This window comes from Tupaia chinensis, unplaced genomic scaffold (assembly GCF_000334495.1).
Source record: "Tupaia chinensis unplaced genomic scaffold, TupChi_1.0 Scaffold000536_1, whole genome shotgun sequence".
NCBI lineage: Eukaryota > Metazoa > Chordata > Mammalia > Scandentia > Tupaiidae > Tupaia > Tupaia belangeri.
The window spans coordinates 1576659-1593291 of NW_006160049.1; the positions used below are offsets into that span (position 1 = coordinate 1576659).

General features: G+C 35.9%; 1 non-coding gene and 1 pseudogene across 1 annotated transcript; both read right to left on the reverse strand.

Moving 5' to 3' along the window:
• Window positions 1–6190: 6190 nt before the first annotated feature.
• Window positions 6191–6344, reverse strand: LOC114009446 (uncharacterized; annotated as a pseudogene).
• Window positions 6345–6390: 46 nt separating this feature from the next.
• On the reverse strand, window positions 6391–6551 carry LOC114009445 (U1 spliceosomal RNA). Its single transcript, XR_003550855.1, has one exon. It is a non-coding gene; the product is annotated as a U1 spliceosomal RNA (small nuclear RNA).
• Window positions 6552–16633: the final 10082 nt, after the last annotated feature.

The window sequence follows — 16633 nt, forward strand, 5'->3', positions numbered from 1 at the left end:
CAGTTAGACAATGAGATAAAATTAAACCTGGTATAAATCTCTAGCTCACAGTAAATATTTAAACACTTTTTTTATTCTATACAAATTTAAGTAGCACCAATTTTCTTCCAAGTATAAAACTATTCTAAAAGAGAACTCAGTGTCTTGTGCAACAGATATACAACAAATCAAAAGTTTCATAAAAAAATACCAGAAGAATTGCTGTATTGGGAAAAACATTAAAGATTCCTTATTCATGGCATCAAAACTGATCTTTGAAGATAAGAAGTAAATTGTCAGGTTTAGAATGCTGAACACATATACAATCAGAGTAATTAGTGTGATTGTTAGCTTTTACTCAAGTAATTCGAACGAGAGGGTGAATAACACTGTAATTCTAAAATCAAGATAAACGTGAAGGGAAAGAAAGAAGGTAGGCAGGACAGCTAGCAGGTGGCGTAGTGTGGGCCAATCACTGAATTTCCACGTGGTCAACAGCCATTGGAGTCCCAGACGCGGTGGCTTGAAACTCATACGAGGCTTGTGTGCATGTATGCGTGCGTGCTCAAATTCTTAAGCGGAAAATGGAGAAGGGATTGCAGTGTGTCCAACCCGCACGGAGGAGGGTGTGTGTGTGTGTGATTTCTTGCCTTTCGGAGGCGGGGGGGTGTGATTTCTTGCCTTTTCTTTCTCTGTCTTTATATTTCCAGCAAGTGCACCTGCCCTTTAGCAAAAATCTCTCAAAAAATAAAGAAAGAAAAAAGAATGAGAAAGGAAGGAAAGAGAACAAAGGACGGATGGATAGTGGATATTATTAAAGTTATAAAGAAAGAAAATGAGAGTTTAATTAGAATATCAATGTAAGTGAGAAAAAAGTCTAGATTTTTATAGTTTAAATAGTTTTCTTGTGTATTATCTGTTTATAATGTACTAAAATTGTACATTAGTATATGTGTTTTTATGTGTAATACAATGCAAGTGACACTCCAAGCTGTTCCTGACGTTTAGAAATTGTAAGAGTAAGATCATTTCAATGAAATAGTAAAAGTATGAGGAGAGGCAACTTTTGGCAAAGAAAAAGAGTTTCATTTTATACAAGTTGTCACATCTTACAAATGGAGTGTGGGAAATTGAGGTTACTGTGTTCTAAATTGTTCTGTCCTGTCTCTCTCCTTTAGTGCTGATACCTGGAAATTACTTCTAATCAGGTGGTTTTACAGTCTTAACAGGAAGAAAGTAATCAAAAACGACTAAGAAAAATTGAACAGTGTGACTTGTTGGGATGTGTTTCATGAGTATTGCCATTCAGGAAGTTGCTCGTTTGCCAAACTGCTGAATGTGGTATTTTTAGAGCAAAAATGGATTTTTCTCTTCTAGTAAAGGAATTCGGTACCATTCCTTGAACTACTGTATTTATTACTGAAATAGATTTTTATTTAATGAGTGGAGACTGCTTTTTTGTTTCATCGTATGCTTAATTCAAAATTTTGTTGTAATTGCTCATGTAATGCAGTGCTTTACATTTTATAAATTTAATACAAATACAGAGTCTATGGTACTATCTCCCAAGACCAAATATGACAATGGAATTAATGAAAAATTTTGAGGTCTCATAAAAAAAAAAACTTTTTATTTACTTAAAAAGATCAATAAGGAAAAGAAATGTTTTACTAAAAGTTTATGAAATAAGGTTTAGAAGAGTCCAGTATAATCCAACAGAAGTGCAAGAAGTTAGAAAATTCACACACATATATTCAGTGAATCCAATTCTTTGTAAGGTTTGTCTGTGTTCTCCTCACACTACTGCAAGTTATCACTGTCTGTATATTTCCATTCTTCTCCTGTGCATATATGTGTGTCACCTCCACAAAATACATGCTAATGTTTTGTGAGGCAATTTATGTTTTTTTACTCTCTTACTGTCTTTCTCCTTTCTCTTATACCTTTCATAATCATAAAGTCTGTCTATTATAGGTAGTGGACACAATGAGTTCAGGTTGGAAAATAATGAATTAATGACGGTTGCAAGTAAAAAGATAAAAAAAAATATCAACCTTAAGACATAAAACTAAAACAATTCCTTTTATGGGTCAGCAAGTGGCATAGTGTTTAAGGCACTGGATTCCCACACTATCAACCACAATTTGAGTTCCAGACTCAGCGGCTAAAAACTCCTGTCAGGCATGTGCGTGTGCGTTCTCAAAATCCCAGAAGGAGAGAACAGAGAAGGGATTTGTGGTGTGGCCATCTCCCTGGGGAGGAGTGATTTCATACCTCCCCTCTCTCTTTCTCTCTCTGGTGGGCACATGGGCCCTATGGGGGGAAAAATTCCTTCTAAAAGATTGACCAAAAAAAAAAAAAAAAAAAAAAAAGGAGGGGAGAGTAGTATATCTACTATAACAGGGGCTTGAAATGCTGAGGATAGCTAAAAATAAAAAGTAATGATCACTACATTTCATCCTACTCATAATCATTTCTAAGTATCAAGATCTCTAATAAATTCTTAATAAACATTTGCTGTGTTTGAAGAAAAATGTGGCTCTGATAAAGAATAATGATATACAATGGATTTCTTCAAATCCTTACCACATGTTTGCTTTTGTAGCAATCCTTCCTTCTCAATAAATAGAAAATTCATCCTTCTAGTTTTTCAAGCCAAAACTTGAGTTAGTCTTAAGAACTGAGACTATCTTTTCCTCTCCAAAGCCCAAATTAAATATAGCAGAAAGTATTCTTTGATAAAAATTCTAAACATTGCTCTTCAATTTTACTGCTACTAACTGCTCTTTTTAAAAATACTGGATGCTCCTAGGCTTTGTTGTCATGTTTTAAGGATGTGTGTCCTGTCTTGACATGTTGATAGGTTCATGTACCTACCATTTGAACAGAATCCCAACGTGTTTCCTGACTTTAAGTTTTAAGCAAAGTTTCTTGGGATTTCTTTGATTTAAGTTAAAACTGCTTTTTTTAAAATTACCAGATGAACTGGTTATTGAAGGTTGTTAGATTATTTAAGAAGTTGTGTGATCAATACAATGTGGGGGGAAAAGGAATGGAAGACAAGTAGACACCAGAGATAGTGTGAGAAGAGGGTAGGGAAGGGTAGAGGGTCAGAAATAGGGTTTATATATATATATATATATATACCTGAGCATAGATTAGATGATAAGCATTTATTAAGCCATGGAGAAATAATTATTATTGAGTGATACATGAATGATCTATCTCATTCATTCACATGTGGCTATATTTCAAATTATGTAAATGCCATTTCATTTCAGTTATTTATATTGTGTAAAAAGCCACTCCAAACTTAATGGTATAAAACAACGACTTACTATTTCTTTCTTTTTATTTAATTTCCAGAAGGCACATGTGCTTCTGAGAGAGAGAGAGAGAGAGAGAGAGAGAGACTAGAATTGGAAAATTTTTGACAATAACATGTATGATTAAGCCACTATGCAGTATATTCTGTGTGGGAAATCACACTTTGTATGCTGTGAAGATGCTTAGGAAATGAATGTAAATTAAATTAAGTTAAAAAGAGTTTCAGGAAAAAGAAAACCTAAAAAAAAAAAAAAAAAGAATACTGGGTGCTGAGGTCAGCAGATGGCAAAGCAGGTTACATCACTGGACTCCCACATGACTGACTATGGTTCGAGTTCCTGACCCGGTGGCTTGAAAATCACGCCAGTGATTGCGTAGGATCCTGGGAGGAGAATGGAAGAGAAGGCATTGCAGAGTGACCATCTTTTCTCACTGTCTCTGTCTCTCTCTCTCTCTGGTGAGCACACTTGCCCTAAGGCAAAAACCTCTGGGTAGGGGCAAGTATTGAGTGCAGACAATGGGATAGCACTAAATTATAATATTCTGCAATGCTGACCTGACCCATATAGAAAGGTTCTGGTTTTGGACGCCTCTGAGTGTGCTGGTGCAATATAAACGTAATCCAAGGCTGACTGAGACTGAGAGTGGGTCACAGCTTCAGGGTCCTCTTGGGGGTGCTCTCTCTCTGTTTCTTTCTCTCTTTCTTCTTATTTCTCCCTCTGTTTCTTTTCCTTTCTAACTTACTACTCTCATAGTAGTTAAGGCACTGCACTCTCACATGACCTACCCCAGTTCGAGTCCCGGACCTGGTAGCTTAAAATTCATACTGGGTGCATGTGCATACATGCCCAAAATCCCAGGAGGAGAATAGAGGAAAAGGGATTGTGGTTTGGCTGTTTCCCCTGGGGGTGATTTCTCGTGTTCCCCTCATTGTCTGTCCCACTCTCTAGGTGAGAACACACATCCTAAGCCAAAAACCTCCCTCCCCCCAAAAATAGTACTCAAGCCTGGGAGGAGTATGAAGAGATTGCAGTATGGCTGTCCCCCTGGGTAGTGATTTCTCTTTTTCTCTCTCTCTGTCTCTCCAGTGAAAGTGCATGCCCTAGAGCAAAAATCACTCAAGAAGATACGTAAATAAAATAAACAGGTTAACTTTCAAAAATAATAATAATGACCAAGTCCCATCAATTATATAAAAAGACTGTGCAGTAAGAGTTAGACTTTGAAACATAAATAGATGATAGATAGATAAATAGATGTAGATAGATAGATGATAGAGATAGATATCCATCTATGTAATGCATTTATCAATATCTGTCTATTCATTTATTTCTTCCTATGTTATTCTAATGGGTAGATAAAGTTGAGAACTACTACCTTGCATCATTTTAGACACATACATTTGCTTTCTTACTGCTTATCTTTCTTAACACAATGCAAACTTTTACAGGCAAGGGGCTTGACTACAGTGACAGGACTTAGAGACTGAGTAAATATGTGTTAGTTTACTGATTAATAAACAAATACCCTTTAGTCAATATTTGTATAGATTATTTTCTCAGTGCCTCTGGCAACTGATACTATATTAATAATTTTAATAATTTAAGAATTTTGATCTGATATATATATATATATAGGTTTGAAGTTTTTGCTATAGGGCATGTGTGCTCACCAGAGAGACAGAGAGGCAGAAAGTGAGAAATAAATACCCCCTCCCATTGGAGATGGCCACACCTCAATCCTTTCTCCTCCATTCTCTTCTAGAGATTTTGAGGGCACACACACCTATCCTGAGTTTTAAGTCTCCAGGTCCGAGACTCAAACCTGGTAGACTATGTGGGAGCCCATCAATGTGACCATTTAGCCATCTGCTGGTCCCTACCTTATATATTTTTATGAGTTATTAAAAATTTAACTTTATTTATGTGTTTGCTTATTTTTAATTTGACCACAGGGATACAGTTCAAGTGCCAGAGAGAGAAATTGAGAAAACAAGCCACCAGGTCCAGGACTCAAACCGTGGTTGACCATGTGGGAGTCCAATGCTCTTAACCATGACACCACTTGCCAGCCCTCCGCCTTATATTTTTATTTGCTAAAATATTTAGCAAAGCATAGTTGGTTCCTAAATGTGGTGGACAGATTTCTAAGATGATTCCTGTCCTGTGGTGTACATCCTGAGTGTGGATAAAATTTGTGAACACAGTGAGAAAGTCTTTTCTTTGGTACATTATGATGCTGGAGGCTTACAGTAGCATCCTAGAGTGATGCTCCTCTGCTAGAACTGAAAAATTATGCTACTGCACTGTAAGGAAGTCCTGCCTGTGTCTGGGACCTGAGGGAGGCTTCTAAGAACTGAGAAGGACCCCAAGCAAACATCCAGCAAGAAAATGGAGATCTTAGCTCCATAATCACAAGGAACTGAATTACGCAGACACCTGACTGAGGCTGGGAGACTATCCAGATACTCAGGTGGGCATGTAGCCCTGGCTGACTCCAGAAAAGAGACTCAGCAAATAATGCTTTGAAAATGTGGGCCCAGCAGTTAGTGTAATGGCTATGTCACTGGACTCCCATGTAGTTGACCGCGGTTCGTGTCCCGGACCCAGTGGCTTAAAACTCACGCCGGGCGTGTGTGCGTGCATGCCCAAGATCCCAAGAGAAGAATGGAGGAGAAGGGATTGTGGTGTGGCCATCCCCCCTGGGGGGTGATTTCTTGCTTTCTGTCTCTCTGTCTCTCTCTCTCTGTCTGTCTGGCGAGCACACACACCTTATAGCAAAAACCTCTTAAAAAAAAAAGGAAAAAAAAGATACTTCATTTTCATCTTGGGCTTTTATACTCTTCTGACACATTATTATGTAATCAAATAATTCTTTTTCTTCCAGCAAAAAGCACGAATGCAGTCCCCACTCCCAAAATTATCCAGCCAAGTTTCCCCTATTTGGGGAAATTGCAGGGGCCAGCACATCTGGAGTGCAATGGATAAGCCTCACCTTGGGAATACCACCTTCGTGATCAAGGTATCTCCCTTATTTATACCCTTCTGACACATTATTATGTAATCAAATAATTCTTTTTCTTCCAGCAAAAAGCACGAATGCAGTCCCCACTCCCAAAATTATCCAGCCAAGTTTCCCCTATTTGGGGAAATTGCAGGGGCCAGCACATCTGGAGTGCAATGGATAAGCCTCACCTTGGGAATACCACCTTCGTGATCAAGGTATCTCCCTTATCAGGTAAGTATAATAAGCAAATAAATTTTAAAATCTAGTTAATAAGCAAGTGCTATCTATTTATTTGCTACAGGACATGTGCACTCACCAGAGAAAGAGAGAGAGGTAAAGTGAGAAATTAACTACCCCGCCCCCACTCACCCACGCCCCCCCTGCCCCCCTCCAAGGAGAAGGGCCATAGAACAATTCCTTCTCCAGTCTCCTTTCCGGACTTTAGGCATGATTATCATATCATTTCAATTGTACCTGGCATAATTTTCAGGTGGCCAGGTCTGAGACTTGAACCACACAGTTGGCCATATGGGATTCAGTTGACTTACCCTCTCCTGGCCAGCAAGTGCATTTTTGAGAGACTGTAAGATTATATGAATGTGTTAAAACTACAACTCTGCTAGCAGGATGGTACCATGGAAACAATCTGGAATTCCTAATTAAAAGAAACATTCACATTGCTCTTAATATAGTTCAGGCATTTTTCTAAAGGTATAATCTACATCTATTCATTTAATCATTGCAAAATCTCTGTGAGTTAGCTATGATTATTCACTCCAAGAACATGAAGAAGCCGAAGAGCCATACCCCAAGGGTACAGAGGTAATGAAGGTCAAAACCGCAATTTGAAACCTGGCTTTCCCGTCAAGAGTCTGTTCTCAAACACTAGGCCTGCTTTTTTCGTTGTAACCCTTAAACTCTAATATTTTAAGAGTAGTTTATTTCAACGATTTCGTCATCTTTTCGGTTTCTTGACATGCAAAAATGTGTTAATGGCTACAAACAGTGTTATTGAGAAGATTCACATATGTGTGTGTATCAAGATTAAAATGATCAAACCAATTAGATTGAAATGATAAAGCCAATTCATTTTCAAGTTCAAAAGTCCATCCTCATACACTGTGAGGATTATTTCTTTGCTTGGTTCTACTCTAGCAAATATGTTAAAAAAAATAGTAAAGATGTGTCAGATAGTGGTGCAGCAGTATAGTACAATTCTCTGTGAGGAAACTGCACATAGAAAGTTCCTGGTTCAAGTCCAGAGACCTCTCTGAGTATGCTGGGCAAGTGCTTGCTCATGATGTAGGGCTGAATGAAGGGTGGAGGTGGGTCACAGAATTCAATGTCTGGTGAGGCATGCTCTATGAGCACACTCATTCTCTGTCTCTACCTAACCATGAAATAAACAAATAAATAAATGTAATAATAAATAAAGTGTTGAATTTCCAACTCCCATGATTAAATTAGTAATTTTTTTTTTTGGAGAGATTTTCACTGTAGGGCGCGTGCACTCACCAGACAGACAGAGAGAGACACAGAGACAGAAAGCGAGAAATCACCCCCCAGGGGGGATGGTCACGCCGCAATCCCTTCTCCTCCATTCTCCTCTCGGGATCTTGGGCACGCACGCACACGCGCACGGCGTGAGTTTTAAGCCACCGGGTCCGGGACACGAACCGCGGTCGACTATGTGGGAGTCCAGCGACATAGCCATTACGCTAACTGCTGGTTCCCCCTTAAATTAGTATTTTTAATGTTTTTTTTTTTTATTTCAAGCTATAGTTGTGGTTCAGATGTTTAACCTTTAAATCACTTCATTTGTATGACCAATTAAAAACATAAAATATGGTGCTTCTAACAAATCTAGAGTACTTAAACATATGAAATAGTTCATAGCCATATGGATCTCTAATCAAAGATATACAAGAATGAATGTCAAATACATTCGTATTTACAATGTTTCCTAACTCCTCTGAAAAATATTTTAAATCTTTACCCTTTAAAAAATAATATTTAGGAAAGTTATTTGCTGTAAGAATTGTTTTCCATTTGATACATCAATAAATGCAAATTTACAGTGTTGAATACCCATTTCGATGTACAGCGCAACTATATCTACATCTAGGCCTACAAATGAGAGTCGATCAAGTATGTTTCTTTTCAATTCATCCTAATTAAATGAGGACAGCATTTTTAGTACCATTTTACACTTTTTTTTCTTTTTTTGGGGGGGACAAGATTTGCTATAGGGCACATGTGCTCTCCAGAAAGACAGAGCGACAGAAAGTGAGAAATCACCCCCCAGGGGGGATGGCCACTCCACAATCCCTTCTCCTCCATTCTCCTCTTGGGATCTTGGGCACATATGCACATGCGCCCAACATGAGTTTAAGCCCCTGGGTCCGGGACTCAAATCACGGTTGTCTACATGGGAGTCCAGTGACATAGCCATTACACCATCTGCTGGTCCCTTCTTACACAATTTTTAGTGCCATATTATCAACCTAGGAAGTTGATACCTTGATTTTGTATCTTTTCCATAGGAAATTGTACCATATCATCTGATTTTTTAAAAATATTATTAGTCAATTTTATAATATTTTAAATTTCCTTATTGGATTTTTCCCTGAAAAATTAGAAACCCACAGTTTGCATGGTTATTTTGAACTGAAGTAAATAAGTTTCAAGACTATTTCCTGATTTTTTTTAATTCACATTTCCTTTTCTTCTTAATAGTTCTAAATTTACAAACTGTAACATTCAGGTAGAACTGATTCTTCCTCCCTGAAATTATCCTCCCACTCTCAAAGTGGTTTTTCAGTAGGCTGCCCACATGATTTGTTGAGTTCAATAGACAGTCTGTGTTTTCCAAACAGAAGGTTGTGTGTCATATTATTTAGCACTCTGATTGACATGGAAACACAAAATTATGAGGCTAAGACCAATTTTGTCCTTAAAACTTCTAAAAATATTCATCCTTCAGTTGGAAATAAGATCAACATGACTCACATGAAGACAATAGAGAGAGTTTGGAGAATGAGAATTTAAAAATAAAATTCTGTTTTGGGAACCAGCAGTTTGCGTAATGGTTATGTCGCTGGACTCCCACGTAGTTGACCGCGGTTCATGTCCCAGACCCGGTGGCTTAAAACTCACGCCAGGTGCGTGTGCATGTGTGTCCAAGATCCTGAGAAGAGAATGGAGGAGACGGGATTGCGGTGTAACATTCCCAACCTGGGGGGTGATTTCTCGCTTTCTGTCTCTATGTCTTTGTCTGTCTGGCGAGGGCACGCGCCCTATAGCGAAAACCTCTCCAAAAAAAAAAAAAAATTCTGTTTTTTTTTTTTTTTTTTCATTCTGAATCAAATTTCAACTGCTACCTCAAGTTATATCTTACTGCTCAAACTCAAATTAGTCAGTTAGTAGAGTTCCTTTTTTAAAACAGTTTGAGTCGTGTTCACACCATGCATAACTAACAGCAAGAAAGACAACTGGAATATTCTGTGATATTTTTCCTTCCTATGTAAGGAAATGACTTATTAGAAATGACCTTGGGCACAGTCCTTGGTAAAAATGTTGATCATTGATGGATTACAATAACCCGTCATCTGCTGAATTTCTTGGCAATATATTTTTCCCCTCCCTACAAGAAAATTTAATTTTAGCCCTTGTCGTTTGCCATTAGAGCCTTCAGCAGTAAATGAACACAGTGAGATGCCTCATTTATAGTTTTGATGACCATGAAAAGTCTCTGATAGGGCAAAACAGGAAAAGAAAAATTAGATGAGTATTCCCAAAATGGACCTCATGTAAGCGTACCTGGCTGGGGAATGTTAAGAGAATGTTAAATATTATATTATGACTTCAAGAGATGCTTTACTCCAAATTTCAAGTTCCCTCAAATATAAATGTTGACTTTTTTTCCTATCCTTAAGATAACAACATAAATAATTAGGGTCTATTTATCTATACTACTCATATCTTGATAGTCATTCCTGAGTAAGTAAAGCCCCAGAAGTTGGCAAATTTGAACAATTTTTATCCATATCTAAAGGTATGATAAGACAATTGGATATCAGAGAAAATGAAATTATTCAAATGGATGTCAGAATGCCTGCCTCCTGTTCAGAATCTGATCAAATGGGCTTTGAGATTTTCATCCAAACCTGTAGGTCTTTAGTCTATGATTTTCTTCTCTAGAACATTAGAATATTTTGGGGCCAACAGGTGGCATGGTGCTTAAAGGTGTTGGACTCCCACATGGCACCACAGTTCGAATCTCAGACTTGGCAGCTTGCTTTCTCACTCTCTCCCTCACTCTGTCTCTCTCTGATCAAATTGAAAAATGATAATAAGTAAATAAATAGTTATTTTTTTAAAAAGAATATTCTAAGGTATTTTCAGGTTCAAAAATAATGTGATCATAAAATAAAACAAGACATATTTTCTTTAGTTCAATGTTTAGTTTTGGGACTTGTCGTTTTCTGCCTGTTAGGTTTTCCTGGTTTTAAGGATTCACAGTTCTCAGAAAAAGTGAGATCCTCAGTAGATCCATAGAGACCACTGTGCTGTTCATTTATAGCAGAAACTGGTGACATTCTCTCATGAAAAAACTCAGTCTCAGGAATAAAGAATATTTTTGGCACATTTTCAGCTCATTTGGATCAGATTGCTTGGTCTTAATCATTGTGCTTTTTCAAGCATCATGCTCTGTTTAACTAAATGCCAGATGTAGGGCATATGAAATATTATTGATATTAAATGTCAAGAAGATAACAAAAAAAACCCACAAAAATAAAAGCAACAGAAAAAAATAAAAATAAAAATAAAAGCAACAGCAACTTTTGGGAGGTGAGAAAAAAATATCAAGTCTAATTAACTCAAATTCCCAAGAACATAGATCATTCTTTTATTTCATATTTTCATTACATTAGTTCACCTGCATTTGCACCTGGATGCAAATAAATATATATGTGTGTGTGTGTGTGTGTGTGTGTATTTTATATATACACACATATACAATATACACACATATATACACTTTATATATAAATATACATACATATGTAATATACATACATACACATTTATATATTTATATATATACACACACACACACACACATTCATATATATATGTGTATATGATATTTACGCACATAACCACATTTTTGCCCAGTCATAGTGGTGAAGAGTGGGATTGTTGTTTTGCCATGCAGGAGGCCATATGGGAAGGCTGTGGGTTTACATTCTAGGACTACCTGAGCACTCAGGGTGTGTCAGTGATCCTGGCTGGCTGTGGGACTGGCGGCAGGAAGGGCAAGGGGTGAAAAACGATTGAAGATGCCTCCCTCTCTTTCTCACTCTCTTGCCCTCTCTCAAAAACTAAATAAACTTAAAATGTTTTTTTTTTTTTAATCTAAGAAAAATAAAAGTACATTTGAAAAGATGAAAATGCTAAGTCCTGGGCTAGACACTCGATTGAACACTATGTACACCTGGCTCAGAATCCTCATGGGGATACAGATACAACCTTGTTAACATTTTCATTTTATCATTGAAGAACTTCTGTGGTTAGGGTCACAGAGCTTGTTAGAAGAACATTATTCAAACATAGCTGTACACATCCCCAAAGCTCGTGTCCTCTCTGCCATCTAGCTGTCCTAGAAAAATAAAGTTGACGTTACAAATTCAATGATAGTAAGGTATGTTCTTCCTGATATTTGCTTCATATTTTGTGGTGGTGAATGCGCTGCATTTTAAACAGGACTGGGATTTCATTCAGAAGATTCGGAGATACAAAATCACAGTTACACAGACTGTTCTCTCAAGGAAGGTCAATAGAATACCTCAAGTCCCACAGTGTTAGTCAGCTGGAAATACTGTTCATCTATTTCATTTTTCTTGTCATAAAAAAAGTAATGTTTTTCTAATGGAAGTATTAGAACAACGTGTATAACTGGAATACAAGTAAAAATTAACCTGAGCACTAATCTTTCACAGATTCCTTTACGTATTTATGCATATATTATATATGCACATACACACAATTTCTTTCAATATTTGTGCTATACATTTAGAATAATTAAAATAGCTTTAAATAGTAAAATTAAGAAAAAATAAACTATGATACTCAAAATATATTGACTATTGATACTATTGGCATTAATTTTTTCTTTCAATGGCTGACTAGCCAAACTCTCTTCTTTGCATAGATATTACTTGTGGAAAACTTCAAATGCTAATTTTAAGAAATTGCCTTATAAACTGTAAACACTATCAATTGTTGACTTTCTAGCTTCTCAAACAGTTTACAACATATTGTTTAAATGCATTACTTATTTTTAACTTTAAAGGTTCAACTTAACTTCTGCTGTGGGGAAAAAAAAGTTCCAACAGTTCTAAATATTTTATCTACATACTTTCATACTCTCACTTTCATTAGAATTTATATAGTATGACATCTAAACCAACTTGATCTTTTGGCTTATGAACTTGTTCTGATCACATGTATGATTGCAAACTTATTTTTTTTTAAGTTCATTGTAACAACTTAGAAATAAAGCTCTGACTACAAGAGTAGGAGGTATATTTTGTTCTTATTTTACTCTGGGAAGAAAATAACTACTTTTTGTGTATGTTCAAGAAGATCCAGAAAATTATACATAGACCATCATAATTACATTCATCACATAAAAGTCTGATCACATGTATGATTGCAAACTTATTTTTTTTTAAGTTCATTGTAACAACTTAGAAATAAAGCTCTGACTACAAGAGTAGGAGGTATATTTTGTTCTTATTTTACTCTGGGAAGAAAATAACTACTTTTTGTGTATGTTCAAGAAGATCCAGAAAATTATACATAGACCATCATAATTACATTCATCACATAAAAGTATAAAATGTTTTTTAAACCATCATAATTACATTCATCACATAAAAGTATAAAATGTTCTTCTTTTTTTTTGGAGAGATTTTCACTGTAGGGCGCGGGCGCTCGCCAGACAGACAAAGAGAGACATAGAGACAGAAAGCAAGAAATCACCCCCCAGGGGGGATGGTCACGCCGCAATCCCTTCTCCTCCATTCTCCTCTCGGGATCTTGGGCACGCACGCACACGCGCCCGGTGTGAGTTTTAAGCCACCGGGTCCGGGACACGAACCGCGGTCGACTACGTGGGAGTCCAGCGACATAGCCATTACGCTAACTGCTGGTTCCCAGAAGTATAAAATGTTCTTTAAAACAATTTCCAATGTAATAGCAGTTTAATTTTTACTATTGAAATGGCATAAAATTTAGCAAAGTAACTTCCTTTTTCTATTTCTATCATTAATAAATGTTGATTTATATGCTAACATAATTGTTTAAAATTAGGTGAAATCAACAAAATATGAATAATAAAAATTAATCTACCCTTATACTTCAGACAGATTAATTGTATGACAATAGTTTCCAAAGGAGCACATCTCAAAACATAATCTCCTTTCATTTTAGATACGTAATTGAAAACTATAAGGTAATGTATTACGAGAACATACTATGTTGGCGATCAGGAGCCCTAAACTGCAGTTGCAGTGTTGCTTTTCACTACTTGAAGAAAGCTGTTCATTTCCTTCATTACAAGATATAATTAATATCTCTATTTTTGTGTACTTGCTGGTTATTTATATTTCCCACAAAAATGTTATACTTCTTGAGATCAAATATCATACCCACTTTGTCATTATTACACCCATAATTACTAGCATGAAATACTAAGTGGATTAAAGACTGGACCAGAATTTTCCTCCAAAATTTTTTAAACCTCATACCTATAAACTCCTGCTATACTAGGTTACCTTTGATCCTTAAACATTAGCAGCAATGTTAAAAATCATGATGATAATGTGCATGGTATCCCTAATTGGACTGGTGAGAAATGTATTCATTTTAGAACATTCACTTTACAAGCCAAGTAATGTATATGATTGAATGTATAAAATAAATTAAAATAAAATTTTTTAAAAAATCACAGCTCCCAGAATTGACATTAAAACTAAATAAATTTTAAAGGGGATATAATACACAAAGAACTAAGATGCAATTAGCTCTGTTGTGTCCTAAACTCTGCTATTGAAATGTTAGTCTTCCTGAGATCAGAATTTATGAGCAGTTAGTATACACATAAGGAATTTTTTCAGTCCAGTAAAATTGTCTCTAGATATCAATGAAGAAAACAAATGAATTTCATTTCCTGTCTTGATTTAGTATGGAAAAGAGTTCTCCATCCCAGGATTTTTCAGCATCTACTGCCCACTGCTTCCCTTTATCTCTGTCTCCATGGTCCTGGATCCACTTTGTCATTATTACACCCATGATTCCTAGCATGAAATACTAAGTGGATTAAAGACTAGACCAGAATTTTCCTCCAAAATTTTTTAAACCTCGTACCTATAAACTCCTACTATACCAGGTTACCTTTGATCCTTTCATAAGCTTCATTCAAAATCACCTATGCCCTAGATACACAAGGTATTTATTTTTATATTCAAGGTTATCCCAGATGTCACAATTGAAAAAAAGCAGCCTAGCAATCACACATGTGACCATTATAGCTGTGAGGAACATAGTCTCTCAAGATTTGAGAAATATACTCAGGAAAATATAAGGTCCTATCTAATAACTACATTGCAAACATATAGGCTCATCTTCATAGAGGACAATCTATTCAATGTATGTTTTCTCACCTTCTCTTTCTTATATTTAATATCTCTTTTAATACTTGTAATCATTACAAATTTCAGATCTTATTTCATCTACTTTTAAGTCCTTTAAGATTTTAAGAAATAAAAAGGCTCCTTGTCCCTTAAAAAATTACTCTCAGGTGTAGTTGTTTCTTAAACTTCAGTAAAAGATCTCAGTGTTAGGCTTCGATAATGAAATTTCATCTATTATTCATTAAAATTTGCTTATTCAGTTGGAGTCAGCAGGTGGTGCAGTGATTAAGATTGTGGAAACTCACATGATAAACTGCAGTTTCAGTTTCAATCCTGAAAATCATGCTGGGCACATATATGTGCATGACCAAATCCTGAGAGGAAAATGGAGGACAAGGGATTATGGCATTTAATTGTACTTTTTTAAGACATTCTATACCTTGATCATGTATGTTCTTCTTAAAGGAATGTATGATCTCTGTTCATTTATAAAATGGGAAACTAAAGTAATAACCTGGGATTCACAAAGTGAGCTCCATTGCAACCACATAAAACATAGAATGGGATATTCTACATCCTAATCACCTGTATTTTACACAGATATCTACAAGGGTCAAAAAATGTCATTGAGTGACACTAACAGCACCCTTGAGTAGGGGGGATGATTTCACTTTTCTATCTCTCTGTCTCTCTCTGGTGAGCACACACGCTATGGCAAATGCCAAAAAAAAGTGTTCATTTGGGAGGCAGGATGGAATTGACACAGTCCTGAAAACACATTTATAGCTAAAGTGAGCCTTACTGTATTGGATTTAATAAATCTCGGGTGAAAAACAATTTTCACTATTACCCCTTAAAAGTGAGTAACATTAAAATAATTAAACATTTAAGTTTAAAGTCTAAATAAATGAGGAATAATTAATTTACAGAATGAAAAGCACCTGTTTCTAAACTCTTATATTTACATATTTAGTAATATATGAACCAATTATAATTTATTTGGTATTTATTTACTTATCTATCCCCAAAGAGCCTGGTATAAGTGTTCATAATATTACGAACACAGTTTTGTTTGTTTTGTTTTAATGTTTATTACTAACTATAATAGGTATAATTAATTTTAAAACAATTGATTTCAAAACAAGAGTTGTCTAAATGAAGAAAATAAATTACAGCATGTTTCTTACTTTAAGGCACATGTGTACATATTTCATATTCAATTTATAAATAAGAAGCTCAAGTAAGGATGGAGAATTAAATTATGTCTAAAGACGTCTGCTTGCATACTTAGGCAAAGTAGTTTAATTATAGGTAAACATGAAAAATCCAGACGCACAAAAAAGGTATGTGCCGAAAGGCTTAAAAGCTTAATGAAAAGGTAAATATCAATTTATAGGTCAATATCAATTGGTCTTGGCATGGATATTTTAATAGATCTAGAGACTCCTTGTTGTCTTGGAAAGTCCTTAAGCCAAAAAAAGCAAAAATGTTTCAAAATTTCAAAAAATAAATAACCACCCAACAATTAAATATTACCATACTTCCATTTAATTAAGAGAGTTAAAGCTTTAGCTGCCCACATCATTCCCTACTTCTGCCAGATTTCTGGAAAAGCATAGGCA